The 16,954-nt window shown below is 37.9% G+C and overlaps 1 protein-coding gene across 7 annotated transcripts in view; it reads right to left on the bottom strand.

Annotated features, from left to right (window-relative positions):
* The window catches only part of LRRC49 (leucine rich repeat containing 49), a gene marked incomplete at its 5' end in the record, with an annotated part of 155,745 nt that overhangs the window by 42,293 nt on the left and 96,498 nt on the right, over window positions 1-16,954 (bottom strand). The window lies entirely within an intron of this gene.

The raw sequence follows: 16,954 nt of genomic DNA, 5'->3' as shown, positions 1-16,954 counted from the left end.
CTTTGTACTGTAGTTCCACATGGAGAGACTTAACAAACTTGCTATCATGAAGATAAAAAGGATAAAAATTATACTCTTAACAATCTTTATTTAATTTATGGTTGCAAATCAGAGGTTTTTCTTAATGACAAAACAGCTGTGAAAGCTTTTAAAAACTCTCCATTGATATTAATAAATTATTCTCCATTAATATCATTACTTTTACTTTGTTTTTAAGTTGATTTGGCCAGTCTAATTTCTTCCATTCTAAAAACTATGAAATAATATTATTGTAATAACATTATACAGTTTAGAAAAATTTTTTAAAATCAGTCATAATCCTAACACCCTAACTCAAATATTATCATTTCTGTATCACCTTACAATACTCACTATGAGCAAATTTTTAAATGTTGCAATCTATATACACAATCTGGATCATGTTTTTTTCCCCCTGAATATTGGCAAATTTTAATAAAGTAAATTATAACCATGTAAGTTTTAATTTTTATTACCAAAAGATTTGTAGGCATTCAAAATGATGTCACAATTTGAGAAAACAATATCTTCACAAAAGACAAACCTGAAAATATCTTCAGTGATAGAAAATTTAAAAAGTAATTCAGTACATTTGAAGCAGAACTTTTTAAGAAATAAAAAATTACAAAAACTGATATGAAAAATTTAATGGAGGTGGTTTGAAGAGCAGATTTTATACAGCTGAAGAGAGAATCAGCCAACTGGAAAACAGGTCAGAAGAAATTTTCCTGTATGCTTTCATACTAGCCTATACTTGCCAATCATAGCACTTAACCTGTTTCATTTAAATTATTTCTGGTACTATCTCTTGCCTTTCCTGCAAATAGCTCCACGAAGGTATGGACCAGGTCAGCTCCCCATTACATAGTAGATATTCAATAAACATATATTCAAGGAATGAATTATTGAATGTACATCTCTATACATCTGTTCAATAATTTCCTAAAACTGAAACTACTAAATCAAGTGGTAGACATATTTCTAGGCCTTTTGATATGTTTGCAAATTTCCCTCCATAAATGTAGTACTAATTGACACTTCTACCAGAAGTTAACATTTGATTTAAAATATAATGGATAGTCATAAGAGTTGTTCGCCAAATATTCCTGTGTCTCCCCACATCCTGGCCACATTGTGAGATAGCACTTCATGCCCTTTTGAAGTTAGGTGAGGTCATGTGACTTGCTTTGGCCAATGTCATATGAACAAAAGTGACATGTGTTTACTTCTGGGTGGAACATTTCAGACAATGATGACATAGCTATTCTCTCTCTCACCTCTACTGTAGAATTTGCAAAGCTCCAGAGGTTGGGTACTTTGAAGGCCTTGGTCCTGGAATGAGGACAACACAGAGTAAAGTTCCCAGATCACATACTATGGGCAGACTGACAGTATGAGCATGAAATAAACTTTGTGGATTTAATCCACTGAGGTTAGAGAAGTTGCTACTGTAATATAATCTAGCCTATCCTGATCAGTATATACATTATATTAGAATTAAGGAAGGTCAAAGAGATCACAAATAGGTATTCTAGGGTGTGAGCCATTACAAATGCTTCTGAAAACAAAGAAAGGACCTAGACTAAAGAAGTAAATAAAAAATGCACAAAGAGAAACTATCATGGAGTTAAAAAGGAAAGTAGAATGTATCTCCTGTAAAACTCTAATTTTAGAAATGAGGAAATGAATACTCTGAGAAGTTTAGTAAATTATACAAGGTCACACAGCTAGTGACAAAGCCAGGATCAGGGCCAGAAATCATCTGTGAGAAATGCAGTTTGTATTTTTATAATAAGGATATATTTAAATGTGTCTTACTGATTTTAGAGAGATGAAAAAAGTGAGGTCAAAATTTAGAAGCAATCTGCCATATGATTTAGTTGTTTTAAAGGGAATGAAAATTTATGTGATTTTTGATGAATTTAAAGTATATTTTATGGACGGAGACCTTCAAGATGGTGGAGGAGTAAGACATGGAGATCACCTTCCTCCCTACAAATACATCAGAAATACAACTACATGTGGAACAACTCCTACAGAACACCTACTGAATGCTGGCAGAAGACCTCAGACTTCCCAAAAGGCAAGAAACTCCCCAAGTACCTGGGTAGGGCAAAAGAAAAAAGAAAAAAACAGAGGCAAAAGAACAGGGACAGGACCTGCACCTCTGGGAGGTGGCTGTGAAGGAGGAAAAGTTTCCACACACTGGAAAGCCCCTTCACTGGTGGAGACCCGGGGTGGCCGGGGGGAAGCTTTGGAGCCATGGAGGAGAGCGCAGCAACAGGGGTACAGAGGGCAAAGCGGAGAGATTCCCGCACAGAGGATGGGGGCCGACCAGCACTCACCAGCCTCAGAGGCTTGTCCGCTCACCTGCAGGGGCGTGTGGGGGCTGGGAGCTGAGGCTACGGCTTCAGACGTCAGATCCCAGGGAGAGGACGGGGTTGCCTGCGTGAACACAGCCTGAAGGGGGCTAGTGTGCCACAGCTAGCCGGGAGGGACTCTGGGAAAATGTCTGGAATTGCCCAAGAGTCAAGAGAGCATTGTTTCGGGGTGCGCTAGGAGAGGGGATTCAGAACAGTGCCTAAACAAGCTCCAGAGATGAGAGCAAGGCACGGCTATCAGCGCGGACACCAGAGACGGGCATGAAATGCTAAGGCTGCTGCTGCAGCCACCAAGAAGCCTGTGTGCAAGCACAGGTCACTATCCACACCTCCCCTCCCAGGAGCCGGTGCAGCCCGCCAATGCCAGGGTCCTGTGATCCAGGGACAGCCTCCTCGGGAGAACACATGGCATGCCTCAGGCTGTTGCAACATCACGCCAGCCTCCGCCACCACAGGCTCGCCCTGCATTCCGTTCCCCAACCACCCCCTGGCCTGAGTGAGCCAGAGCCCCTCATCAGCTGCTACTTTAACCCCGTCCTGTCTGAGAGAAAAACAGATGCCCTCAGGCAACCTACACACAGAGGCAGGGTCCAAACTGAAGCTGAACCCCAGGAGCTGTGAAAACAAAGAAAACAAAGGGAAATTTCTCCCAACAGCCTCAGGAGCAGCAGATTAAATCTCCACAATCAACTTGATGTGCCCTGCATCTGTGGAATACCTGAATAGACAACGAATCATCCTATAATTGAGGGGGTGGATGTTGGGAGCAACTGTAGACTTGGGGTTTGCCTTCTGTATCTAATTTGTTTTTGGTTTTATGTTTTTCTTAGTTTAGTATATAGAGTTTATAATCATTGGTATATTTGTTTATTGATTTGGTTGCTCTCTTCCTCGTTTTTTAATATACATATACATATATTTTTGTTTTTTGCTTTTTCTCTTTTTATGAGTGTGTATGTGTATGCTTCTTTGTGTGATTTTGTCTGTATAGCTCTCCTTTTACCATTTCTCCTAGGATTCTATCTGTCCGTTTTTATTTTTTTCCTTCTTTTTTTATTAGTATACTTTTTAGTGCTTGTTATCACTGGTGGATTTGTTTTTTGGTTTGGTTGCTCTCTTCTTTCTTTCCTTTTTTTTGCTCTTTTCCATTATTTTTAATTTTTCTTTTATTTTTAATAATAATTATTTATTTTAATAACTTTGTTATTTTTTCTTTCTTTCTTTCTTATTTTCTCCCTTCTTTTCTGAGCTGTGTGGCTGACAGGGTTTTGGTGCTCCAGCCGAGTGTCAGGCCTGTGCCTCTGAGGTGGGAGAGCCGAGTTCAGGTCATTGGTCCATCAGAGACCTCCTGACTCCACAAAATATCAAATGGAGAATGCTCTCCCAGAGATCTCCATCACAACGCTAAGACCCAACTCCACTCAACAACCAGCAAGTTACAGTGCTGGACACCCTGTGCCAAATAACTGGCAAGACAGGAACACAACACCACCCATTAACACAGAGGCTGCCTAAAATCAAAATAAAGTCACAGACACCCCAAAACACAGCACCGGACGTAGTCCTGCTCACCAGAAAGACAAAATCCAGCCTCAACCACCAGAACACAGGCACTAGTCTCCTCCACCAAAGCCTACACAAACCGCTGAGCCAACCTTAGCCACTGGGGGTAGACACCAAAAACAACGGGAACTATGAACATGCAGCCTGCAAAAAGGAGACCCCAAACACAGTAAGTTAAGCAAGAGGAGAAGACAGAGAAACACACAGCAGATGAAGGAGCACGGTAAAAACCCAACAGACCAAACAAATGAAGAGGAAATAGGCAGTCTACCTGAAAAAGAATTCAGAGTAATAATAGTAAAGATATCCAAAATCTTGGAAATAGAATGGAGAAAATACAAGAAACGTGTAACAAGGACCTATAAGAACTAAAGAGCAAACAAACAATGATGAACAACACAATAAATGAAATTAAAAATTCTCTACAAGGAATCAATAGCAGAATAACTGAGGCAGAAGAACAGATAAGTGACCTGGATGATAAAATACTGGAAAAAATTACCGCAGAGCAGAATAAAGATAAAAGGATGAAAAGAATTGAGGAGAGTCTCAGAGACCTCTGGGACAACATTAAACACACCAACATATGAATTATAGAGGTCCCAGAAGAAGAGGAGAAAAAGAAAGGGACTGAGAAAATAATTGAAGAGATTAGAGTCGAAAACTTCCTTAATATGGGAAAGGAAATAGTCAATCAAGTCCAGGCAGCGCAGAGAGTCCCATACAGGATAAATCCAGGGAGAAACATGCCAAGACACATATTAATCAAACTATGAAAAATTAAATACAAAGAAAAAATATTAAAAGCAGAAAGGGAAAAACAACAGATAACATACAAGGGGATCCCCATTAGGTTAACAGCTGATCTTTCAGTAGAAACTCTGCAAGCCAGAAGGGCATGGCAGGACATATTTGATGAAAGGGAAAAACCTACAACCAAGATGCCTCTACCCAGCAAGAATCTCATTTAGATTCGGCAGAAAATTAAAAGCTTTACAGACAAGCAAAGCTAAGAGAATTCAGCACCACTTAAGCAGCTTTACAACAAATGCTAAAGGAACTTCTCTAGGCAGGAAACACAAGAGAAGGAAAAGACCTGCAATAACAAACCGAAAACAATTAAGAAAATGGGAATAGGAACATACATATCGATAATTACCTTAAATGTAAATGGATTAAATTCTCCCACCAAGACGTAGACTGGCTGAATGGATACAAAAACAAGACCCATATATATGCTGTCTACAAGAGACCCACTTCAGACCTAGCGACACATACAGACTGAAAGTGAGGGGATGGAAAAAGATATTCCATGCAAGTGGAAATCAAAAGATAGCTGAAGTAGCAAATCTCATATCAGACAAAATAGACTTTAAAATAAAGACTATTACAAGAGGCAATGAAGAACACTACATAATGATGAAGGGATCAATCCAAGAAGAAGATATAACAATTTTAAATGTTTATGCATTCAACATAGGAGCACCTCAATATGTAAGGCAAATGCTGACAGCCATAAAAGGGGAAGTCGACAGTAACACAATCATAGCAGGGGACTTTAACACTCCACTTTCACCAATGGACAGATCATCCAAAATGAAAATAAATAAGGAAACACATGCTTTAAATGACACATTAAACAAGATGTACTGAATCGATATTTATAGGACATTCCATCCAAAAACAACAGAATATACTTTCTTCTCAAGTGCTCATGGAACATTCTCCAGGATAGATCATATCTTGGGTCACAAATCAAGCCTCGGTAAATTTAAGAAAATTGAAATTGTATCAAGTATCTATTCTGACCACAACACTATGCAACTAGGTATCAAGTACAGGAAAAATCTGTAAAAAGTACAAAAACATGGAGGCTAAACAATATGCTACTAAATAACCAAGAGATCACTGAAGAAATCAAAGAGGAAATCAAAAAATACCTAGAAACAAAAGACAATGAAAACATGACGACCCAAAACCTATGGGATGCAGCAAAAGCAGTTCTAAGAGGGAAGTTTATAGCAATACAATCCTACCTCAGGAAACAAGAAACATCTCAAATAAACAACCTAATCTTACACCTAAAGCAATTAGACAAAGGAGAACAAAATAACCCCAAAGTTAGCAGAAGGAAGGAAATCATAAAGATCAGATCAGAAATAAATGAAAAAGAAATGAAGGAAACAATATTAAAGATCAATAAAACTAAAAGCTTGTTTTTTGAGAAGAGAAACAAAATTGATAAAGCATTAGCCAGACTCAACAGGAAAAAAAGGGAGAAGACTCAAATCAATAGAATTAGAAATAAAAAGGAGAAGTAACAACAGACACTGCAGAAATACAAAGGATCATGAGATCTTACTACAAGCAACTATATGCTAATAAAGTGGACAACCTGGAAGAAATGGACAAATTCTCAGAGAAGCACAACCTTCTGAGACTGAACCAGGAAGAAAGAGAAAATATAAACCGACCAATCACAAGCACTGAAATTGAGACTGTGATTAGTAATCTTCCGACAAACAAAAGCCCAGGGCCAGATGGCTTCACAGGTGAATTCTATCAAACATTTAGAGAAGAGCTAACACCTATGCTTCTCAAACTCTTCCAAATTATAGCAGAGGGAGAAACACTCCCAAATTCATTCTACGAGGCCACCATCACCTTGATACCATAACCAGATAAAGATGTCACAAAGAAAGAAAACTACAGGCCAATATCACTGATGAACATAGATGCAAAATCCTCAACAAAATACTATCAAAGAGAATCCAACAGCACATTAAAAGGATCATACACCATGATCAAGTGGGGTTTATCCCAGGAATGCAAGGATTCTTCAATATATGCATATCAATCAATGTGATACACCATATTAACAAATTGAAGGAGAAAAACTGTATGATGATCTCATTAGATGCAGAGAAAGCTTTCGACAAAGTTCAACACCCATTTATGATAGAAACTCTGAAGAAAGTAGGCATAGAGGGAACTTACCTTAACATAATAAAGGCCACGTGGGACAAATCCACAGCCAACATCATCCTCAATGGTGAAAAACTGAAACCATTTCCACTAAGATCAGGAACAAACAAGGCTGTCCAGTCTCAGCACTATTATTCAACACAGTTTTGGAAGTTTTAGCCACAGCAATCAGAGAAGAAAAATAAATAAAAGGAATCCAAATCGGAAAAGAAGAAGTAAAGTTGTCACTGTTAGCAGATGACATGACAGTATACATAGAGAATCCTAAAGATACTACCAGAAAACTACTAGAGCTAGTCAATGAATCTGGTAAAGTAGCAGCATACAAAAGTAATGCACAGAAATCTCTTGCATTCCTATACAGTAATGATGAAAAATCTGAAAGTGAAATTAAGAAAACACTCCCATTTACCATTGCAACAAAAAGAAAAAAATACCTAGGAATAAACCTCTACCTAGGGAGACAAGAGACCTATTATGCAGAAAACTATAAGACACTGATGAAAGAAATTAAAGATGATACAAATAGATGGAGAGATATACCATGTTCTTGGATTGGAAGAATCAACATTGTGAAAATGACTCTACTACCCAAAGCAATCTACAGATTCAATGCCATCCCTATCAAACTACCAGTGGCATTTCTCACAGAACTAGAAGAAGAAAGTGCACAATTTGTATGGAAACACAAAAGACCCAAATAGCCAAAGCATTCTTGAGAAAGAAAAACGGAGCTGAAGGAATCAGGCTCCCTGACTTCAGACTATACTACAAAGCTACAGTAATCAAGACAGTATGGTACTGGCACAAAACCAGAAATATAGATCAATGGAACAGGATAGAAAGCCCAGAGATAAACCCACGTACATATGGTCACCTTATCTTTGATAAAGGAGGCAAGAATATATAATGGAGAAAAGACAGCCTCTTCAATAAGTGGTGCTGGGAAAACTGGACAGGTACATGTAAAAGTATGAGATTAGATCACTCCCTAACACCATACACAAACATAAGCTCAAAATGGATTAAAGACCTAAATGTAAGGACAGAAACTATAAAACTCTTAGAGGAAAACATAGGCAGAACACTCTATGACATAAATCTCAGTAAGATCCTTTTTGACCCACCTCCTAGAGAAATGGAAATAAAAGCAAAAGTAGACAAATGGGGCCTAATGAAAGTTAAAAGCTTTTGTACAGCAAAGGAAACCATAAGCAAGATGAAAAAACAACACTCAGAATGGGAGAAAATATTTGCAAATGAAGCAACTGACAAAGGACTAATCTCCAAAATTTACAAGCAGCTCAATATCAAAAAGAACAAACAACCCAATCCAAAAATGGGCAGAAGACCTAAATAGACATTTCTCCAAAGAAGACATACAGATTTCCAACAAACATATGAAAGGGTGCTCAACATCACTAATCATTAGAGAAATACAAATCAAAACTACAATGAGGTATCACTTCACACCAGTCAGAATGGCCATCGTCAAAAAATCTACAAACAATAAATGCTGGAGAGGGTGCGAAGAAAAGGGAACCCTCTTGCACTCTTGGTGGGAATGTAAATTGATACAGCCACTATGGAGAACAGTATGGAGGTTCCTTAAAAAACTGAAAATAGAACTACCATACGACCCAGCAATCCCACTACTGGGCATATACCCTGAGAAAACCATAATTCAAAAAGAGTCAGGTACTACAATGTTCATTGCAGCTCTAGTTACAACAGCCAGGATATGGAAGCAACCTAAGTGTCCTTCAACAGCTGAATGGATAAAGAAGATGTGGCACATATGTACAATGGAATATTACTCAGCCATAAAATGAAACAAAATTGAGTTATTTGTAGTGAGGTGGATGGACCTAGAGTCTGTCATACAGAGTGAAGTCAGAAAGAGAAAAACCAGTATCGTATGCTAACACATATATATGGAATGTAAAAAAAAAAAAAAAGGGTTCTAAAGAACCTAGAGGCAGGACAGGAATAAACATGCAGATGTAGAGAATGGACTTGAGGAAATGGGGAGGGGGAAGGGTACGCTGGGACAAAGTGAGAGAGTGTCATAGACTTATAAATACTACCAGATGTAAAACAGATAGCTAGTGGGAAGCAGCCACACAGCACAGGGAGATCAGCTCGGTGCTTTGTGACCACCTAGAGGGGTGGGATAGGGACGGTGGGAGGGAGATGTAAGAGGGAGGAGATATGGGGATATATGTATATGTATAGCTGATTCACTTTATTATAAAGCAGAAACTAACACACCATTGTAAAGTAATTATACTGCAATAAAGATTTTAAATAAATAAAATATATTTTACAATTTGGGAAATAGTTATTCTTAATATTTAAAGGCTGAATAGAGGTAATGAGGAAAAATAAACTAAAAATGAAATTCAGAACCTTGATTACTAGCTTTATAAAATAGCTGGATTAATAAGCATATTAAACTCTTTTGCTCAGTCAATGCTGATTTAGTACCTATTAAGTATAACCTGTTTCAGAAAAAAACTTTTTAAAAGAACAAAATATATTGATGTTCAATTGTTGACTCATGTATTGAATGTGAACTAGAAACAGATTGGTTACTCAAACAGCAGTTTTAAACAGTACTAGAAACTGTATGGATCACGTACTACACATACTTAAGAGATGATTTCATCAGATTTTCAAAAAGAATTTGAGCTTCTATTAAAGGCAGTACGACTTTAAAAGGAAAGCTAAACCTAGGAAAACTGGATATATGCCAAATCAATTCAAATATTGAGTGTTTTTAAAAACTTATATATCTGATGACTATATTTCAGCCCAAATAATTATAGAGTAGCTAGACGTAGAAACAAAAATAAACCTCTAATTGTAAAGATAAGCTATAAGTCTGTTGGTAAGAAGGAAAAAAATTGTAAAATTCTGGCATCTTCATGATAATAGTCCAACTTCTGGCACAAAAGCCATATCCTCTACGTAACAAAAGAAACGGATCTATCTGGGACTAAAAATATACATACACTTTTTTCCTTACTTCAGTTTGTTGTGAAGACCCAATACTGAAATGATTTCTAATTAATTAGGAAGTGCTGTGATTTAATAGGTGTTTAATAACTTAGAATATATTGTTAGCAGCTTACTGAGGCTCAAAAACAATGCATATATTATATGAGAAGACATTTTGCTGCAAATATATAATAGCAGTCCTAATATAGGCAGCAATTTATTACGTGGAATTTTAAAACAACGGCAATGTGAGGTTTTAACCATATACTTTAGAATAGATAGTTATACAAAACATTGTTTTCCTTGACTACACTAAATATTAAAACAGATCTAAAATTACAGTTTTGTCTAGAAGAGAATGGCCCATATTTTTCATTCAATCTTTTTTTTTTTTACAGAGAAAACTGATTTCCCAGGGTCATAGTTAATGTCAGAATGAAGATTAGAAGCCATGTCACCTGACTTCTACTGGCCCATGGATAATAGCTATAGTATACTTTGGTGGGGAGGGGAGCCAGAACAGGCTAGGTTATACTGTCATAACAACTTTAAAATTCACACTAGCTTAAAATAAGAAAATTTTATTTCTTGATCATGCAAAGAACACTGCAACTGTTCTCCATGTAGTGGCTAAGTATTCCTGGGTACTATGACCTGATGGCATGTTCGACTCAATGTATGATTCCACAATGACCACTGCATGGGAGAAAAGCATGGAAAATCTCACTTTAGCTTTTAAATGCTTCCGTCTGAAAATTATGTACATTACTTCTGCTCACATTTCATTGGCCAAAGCAAGCTGCATGACCACGTTTACTCCAAGTGAAAGGGAAATATCATCCTTCCATCTGTTAAAAAGAGGAGGAGAACCAGAAGGCATAGGTGAGCCTTAGTAATGGCTATCACGACAGGAAACTCACCTCTGTCTCAGATAGGCTACTGCATTTTTTGGAGGCAAATTGTGAACAAGTTCATATGAAGCCAACTAAATGTGAGTTTGAGGTGAAAACTTTATAGACACTGTGTCTATTTCAGAACTGTGAGAATAGCACCTGCATTCACAAAATACTGCCTTGGAAATAAAAAATTCTGGGAGGCGGAATTTTCTATACAATGGTCCTTCTTCTAGCCCCTCCAAATGTGTCTATTCTCTCCTTTTCTGGACAGTTGTAAAAATATTTGAAGACTACTGTAATATCTTCTCCTTTGTCAACGAATTGTGCCAAGGTTCTCTGGAAATACTTCCAGTTTGTGATCACCCTTCTAAAACTAATAGTTCAGGTGTAATTTGACCATTAAAGAAAAAAAGGGGACTATTGTCCATTTTTCTGAATGCTCTATTTCTATAAATGAATATTCTTTAAAACCATATTAACTTCTAACAATCATATCTCATAATTAACTCAATTTGAACTTATCAATTCCAATGCAAGTCTTTTTCAAATATGCTAAGTCTCATTTCCCAAAACACTGCATTTGGCTGAGAATTGTTGTTTGTTGTTGTGAAGTAAAGTCCAGAATTTTCTATTCCTCTATTTTTTATCTTGCTAAATTCTGCTTATATTTATAGACTAGAAGTCGGCAAACTTTTCCTGTAAAGGGCCAGATGGTAAATATTTTAAGCTTTGTGATCCATATAAAATCCCTATTGCATATTCTTTTTCTTTTTTCACAATGCTTCACAAATATAAAAACCATTCATAGCTTGAGAGCTGTAAAAAGAAAAAAACAGGCTGTGGGATGGATTTGGCCCACAGACTGTAGTTTGCCAAACCTTGTTTTAGATTATTGAGCTACTTTTGGATTCTGATTTGATCAACCAGTACATCAGGATCTCTAACTTTTCCAGTTTGTCATTTACATATTTTTATCAGAATAATATAAATGTTCTCAACTAGTCAACATTCAAAAATGTTGAAGAGAATAAGCTTGAGGAAAAAGCCTCATAGCATGCCAGTACAGATTTCTCTGCAGGCTGGCGTTAATCCATTACTTTCTGTTCCGTAGGTATACCTGAATCACAAATCCACTTAACCATGTTGTCATACAACTTACTCAACACGCTATCATAAAAGACTCTGTCCAATGTTCTGCTTAAATAACAAAACACTGTCTCTCTATAGCACTCTTCTGAGAGGGTCTGTTTATAATATCTAAAATAGTAACCTAATTTTGTAGGGCACAAATTGTTTTCTGTGAACTAATGCTGCCTCCTGCTGATCAATTCCTTAAGTACTCACAACCCATCTTCTAATAATCCAATTTAGATTTCTTTCATAATCTACATTTAAGTTTACTGTCACAATATTTTTTCTTTCCATGATAAAAAGACAGATGAGTTCATCTTATCTTTCAGCTACTCTGCTATTCTATACTGCTTCCCAGATATAACTTTCAAAGGCCCAGCAATTTATTCACTACACTTATCCATTGCTCTAGATCGAAGATTGGCAAATTCTACCTCACAGGCCAAATCCAGTATGCCACCTTTTTTTTTGTAAATAAAGTTTTAATGGAACAGATCCATGCTCACTCATTTATGTATTGGCCATGCCTGCTTTCACATCACAATGAGAGAGTTGAATAGTTTTCAACACAGACTCTATAGCCCCCAAACCCTAAAATATTTACTAACAGGCCCTTTACAGATAAAGTTTGCCAGCCCCTGATCTAAATGGGTCTGGACTCAAACTTTTTATTCACCTATCCTAGGTTTTACTTTCACTTTATTAATATTTATTTCTTCTCTTTACTGACTAAAAGCCATTCTTCTTAACAGAGATAACAAAAGCTAAAAAGGAATTGAGGCCAGGAAGTCACATTATCTTTTGATATCGTATTATCTCTTGCCATTCCTCTGGATCAGACCCCCAGAAGCTCTTACCCTGACTAACCTCCTTGTTTCTCACTTTATCACCCATCCTGTCCTCCACAATTCATCCTCTGGGCTGCTACTCAGATAAACTTTTCAATAGACTAATCCAATTTAAGTATCTTAAAACTCTTTAAGGATTTCCTATGTTCAACACAAAAATAAACTCTTTCCTATGGCATAAAATGCCCTTCATGACCCAGTCCTTGTTGGTCATACATCCTTTTCCTCTTGCTCTTCTCCCCCATGTACAGTCAGTGCTCAGCCATGATGAACTGCTATCAGTTGCCATATTCTCACACCCGTTTGCATTTTGCACGCCTTCTCTCTCCCTGGAACACTTTCCATCCTCCTTCTTCTTTGCCCCTCTTCAAGTCTCAAGTCAAGTATTTTCTCCTTTGTAACATTTCCTGTTTCTCCAGTAGACATAGGTGGGCTTTGCTCTTTGATATCATCGTGCCGTGTGTGTGTGTGTGTGTGTGTGTGTGTGTGTGTGTGTGTGTGTGTGTGTGTATAAACACATACATATCTATTGATTGAGCTCATCTAACTAGCTTGTCATTCTGCATTATAATCTGGCTGCATGCCTGCCTCTGTACTTGACTGTAAGCAACTTGAGGGTCTGAATTATGATTCTGATCTTGTCACCTCTAGAGTCTAATACATACCCCAGTGCAGAAACTTCAGTTCAAGGTGCCTAAGAATGTGTCAGGAATTTTTTCATGGTGACTTTAGATCAAAAGAAATATGTTACAGCTCTGTTTACTAAGTAGTTAGTAAACAACTTAATAAGTATTCATGTTCTAGCAACTTAGTAGCCATTTGAAAAAATAATACTATTAAATTAAAGAAAAAAATACCATTCTTGAATAGCCACAATTACTTACTAATGAAATGTGTGTGTCTGTAAGGCATTACACAAGTTCTCAAACATTAGAATTAGATTGGACACTGTCACCTTCATTTCCTGCTCTATACTGATTTTGGCATGGTATTTGTTTTTATCGCAACCACTGAAAGGTCAGCTTTGCCAGGATATAATGCCATAGACAGAAATATACTGCGACCTAATGTTGAAATGGTAAACTACCTTAAGCTAGTAATTTTCTCAGTGTCTCACAGATATAAAATATCATTGTGTTTTGCTTGAAAATTATAAATATTCCACAGTGCCCCTCTGAGTTCACTGCAGTATCCTTGGCATGTCATTTGGGGAACCATAGCCCCAGTGCATAGAAGTTCATTAAATATTTGTGTAATCCACCACAGCTAGAATGTCCATATGATAAATTACATAAAACTTAATCAAAAGATATCTTTAAAGAGAAAATAGTTATAGAACTGGTATCAGCAAAATTTGCCAGCCAGGTGGTAAATATTTTAGGGTTGTAGGCCATATAGTTTCTTTAACAACTGTTCAATTCTGCCACTATAGCATCAAAGCAGATATAAATAATATATAAATGTATGGATATGACTGTGTTCTAACACAACTTTATTTACAAAAACAGGTGGCTCGCTCATGGGCTAGTGTTTGTCAACACTAGCCCATGTTGGCAAATTAATAGAAAGTCTTTTAAAAGGTACATTCTTTCCAAACTAAAGTTACTAAAAAGCTATAAACAAAAGGTGAGACAGAACACCATGAGTCTATACCGATATGAATAAGTTAATAAACTGAAATTTTTATGAGGTATGGAATTACGAAGGTGTGATATTGTGATTTATTATAAGAAATATATATTTGGTCTTCATCCCAGTTTCTGGTTCACAGCTCCCAAAACCCTAGGAATTTCCTAAGTGTGGAGAGTGATAAAGGTGTCTTTTGTTTTGTTAATGAGGTGACTTTGGACCCCATCTAAGGATGGAGGCTGGTTGCCAGGAGAACCAACCAGGCAATTAGAGGGTTGGAACTTTCCATCCCACTCCCAGACCTCCAGGGAGAGAAGAGGAGCTGGAGGTTGAATCGACTGCCAATGACTGGGCTTCCCTGGTGGCACAGTGGTTAAGAATCCGCCTGCCAATGTAGAGGATACGGGTTCGAGCCCTGGTCTGGGAAGATCCCACATGCCACGGAGCAACTAAGCCTGTGTTCCACAACTACTGAGCCTGCACTCTAGAGCCCGTGAGCCACAACTACTGAGCCCACGTGCCACAACTACTGAGCCCACGTGCCACAACTACTGAAGCCTGTGTGCCTAGAGCCCGTGCTCCACAACAAGAGAAGCTGCCGCAATGAGAAGCCCAAGCACCACAATGAAGAGTAGCCCCTGCTCGCCACAACTAGAGAAATCCCGTGCACAGCAACAAAGACCCAACGCAGCCAAAAATAAATAAATAAAATAAATAAATTTATTTAAAAAAAAAGAAAATGCCAATGACTGATGATATAATCAATCATGACTATGTAATGAAGCCTCCATAAAAACTCCAAAGGGACAGGTTCAGAGAGCTTTGGGATTGGTGAAACCTAGAGATTTGGGGACAGTGGTGTGCTTAGAAGCTCCATGTCCCTTCCCACATACCTTGCCCTCTTTTCCATCTGGCTGTTCCTGAGTTATATCCTTTTACAATAAACTGGTGACCTAGTAAGTAAAATGTTTCTCTGAGTTCTGTAAGCTGCTCTTGCAAATTAATCGAACTTGAGGTGGGGGGTTGTGGAAACCTCTAATTTATAGCCAGGGTGTTGGAAGTACAGTTAACAACCTCGACTTGTTACTGGCATCTGGTGGTGGGGGTGTGGTGGAGAAGGGTGCGTGTGTAGTCTTACAGGACTGAGTCCTCAATCTGTGGAATCTGGTGCTATCTCCCAGGTAGACAGTGTCAGAATTGAATTGAATTCTTAGACACTGAGATGGTGTTCTGAGAATTTCTCGTTGGAGCTGTGGGGAACCCTGCCTCCACCCCGTTGGGAATTGAGTCTCAGAACACCAAAAGAAAAGGGAACAAGAATAACTTCATGTGCAGAAGCCTGGCAGACAACATGTTAAAGTGAACAACATCAATAAAGAGATAAATATAAATTACGTATCACTTGATAGGATGCAGTGAGAGGAAGCAAAATCACTTGTGATATTTATGCCAGAAATCTATAACAAATAATTAACAGTCACGGGCTTCCCTGGTGGCGCAGTGGTTGAGAGTCCGCCTGCTGATGCAGGGGACACAGGTTCGTGCCCTGGTCCGGGAAGATCCCACATGCCGCCGAGTTGCTGGGTCCGTGAGCCATGGCTGCTGAGCCTGCACGTCCGGAGCCTGTGCTCCGCAACGAGAGAGGTCACAACAATGAGAGGCCCGCGTACCGCAAAAAAAAAAAAACCCGAATTAAGGGTCATTCTACAGAATAACTGACCTATAATCTTCATAAATGTCGAAGTCATGAAAGTCAAGGAAAGACTAGGGAACTGTTCCTGAAAAATGGTGAGAATAGAGACATGACAATAAAATGTACCTCTGTGCAACGTATAATTCCAAACTGGATCATTTTGCCCCACAGAACATTATTAATATAACTGGTAAAATTTGAATGTGGTGTGAGGATTAGACACTAGCAATTATTCAATGTTTATTTCCTGATTTTGTTGGTTATATTGTGTTTACACGAGAGAATGTCTTTGCTCGCAAGAAATACATACTGAAGTGTTCAGGGTGGTTGGGGAATTGAGTCAGCAGCTTACTCTCAAATCGTTCTGGAACAAAAGTCCTTTGTCCTGTACTTATAACTTTTCTGTAACTTTGAGATTATTTCCATTAAAATATTTTTAATTTCTAAAATTAAACAGTGGAAGAGAAGATGTGCAAGGATTACTGCTCTGTATTAGCAGAAGAGCTGGCCCTGTTCCCATCCCAGGTGATTTTCCTCATTTCCTTACCAAGCAAACACATCCTAGGGAAGGTACAAAGACAGTAATTATAGACAGTATTGTTCTCCTTTATTTAAGGCATGGAAATAGGTAAACTTTACTCAACCAACAAGGCTTTACTGAACATTACTACATTCTCAGCATCGTGTGAGATAGAGAAGGAAAGAAAATAAACATGTATAGAACATCTGCACGTATCAGGCAAGGAAGACAAAGAATGGCTTCTGCTCTCAAGGACTATGTACATTAGTTGAGTAGACAAGACTTGCATA

Source organism: Grampus griseus (genome assembly GCF_964374135.1).
Source record: "Grampus griseus genome assembly, chromosome: 2".
NCBI classification, from domain to species: Eukaryota; Metazoa; Chordata; class Mammalia; order Artiodactyla; family Delphinidae; genus Grampus; species Grampus griseus.
This window is presented reverse-complemented; position numbering and strand designations above follow the sequence as displayed.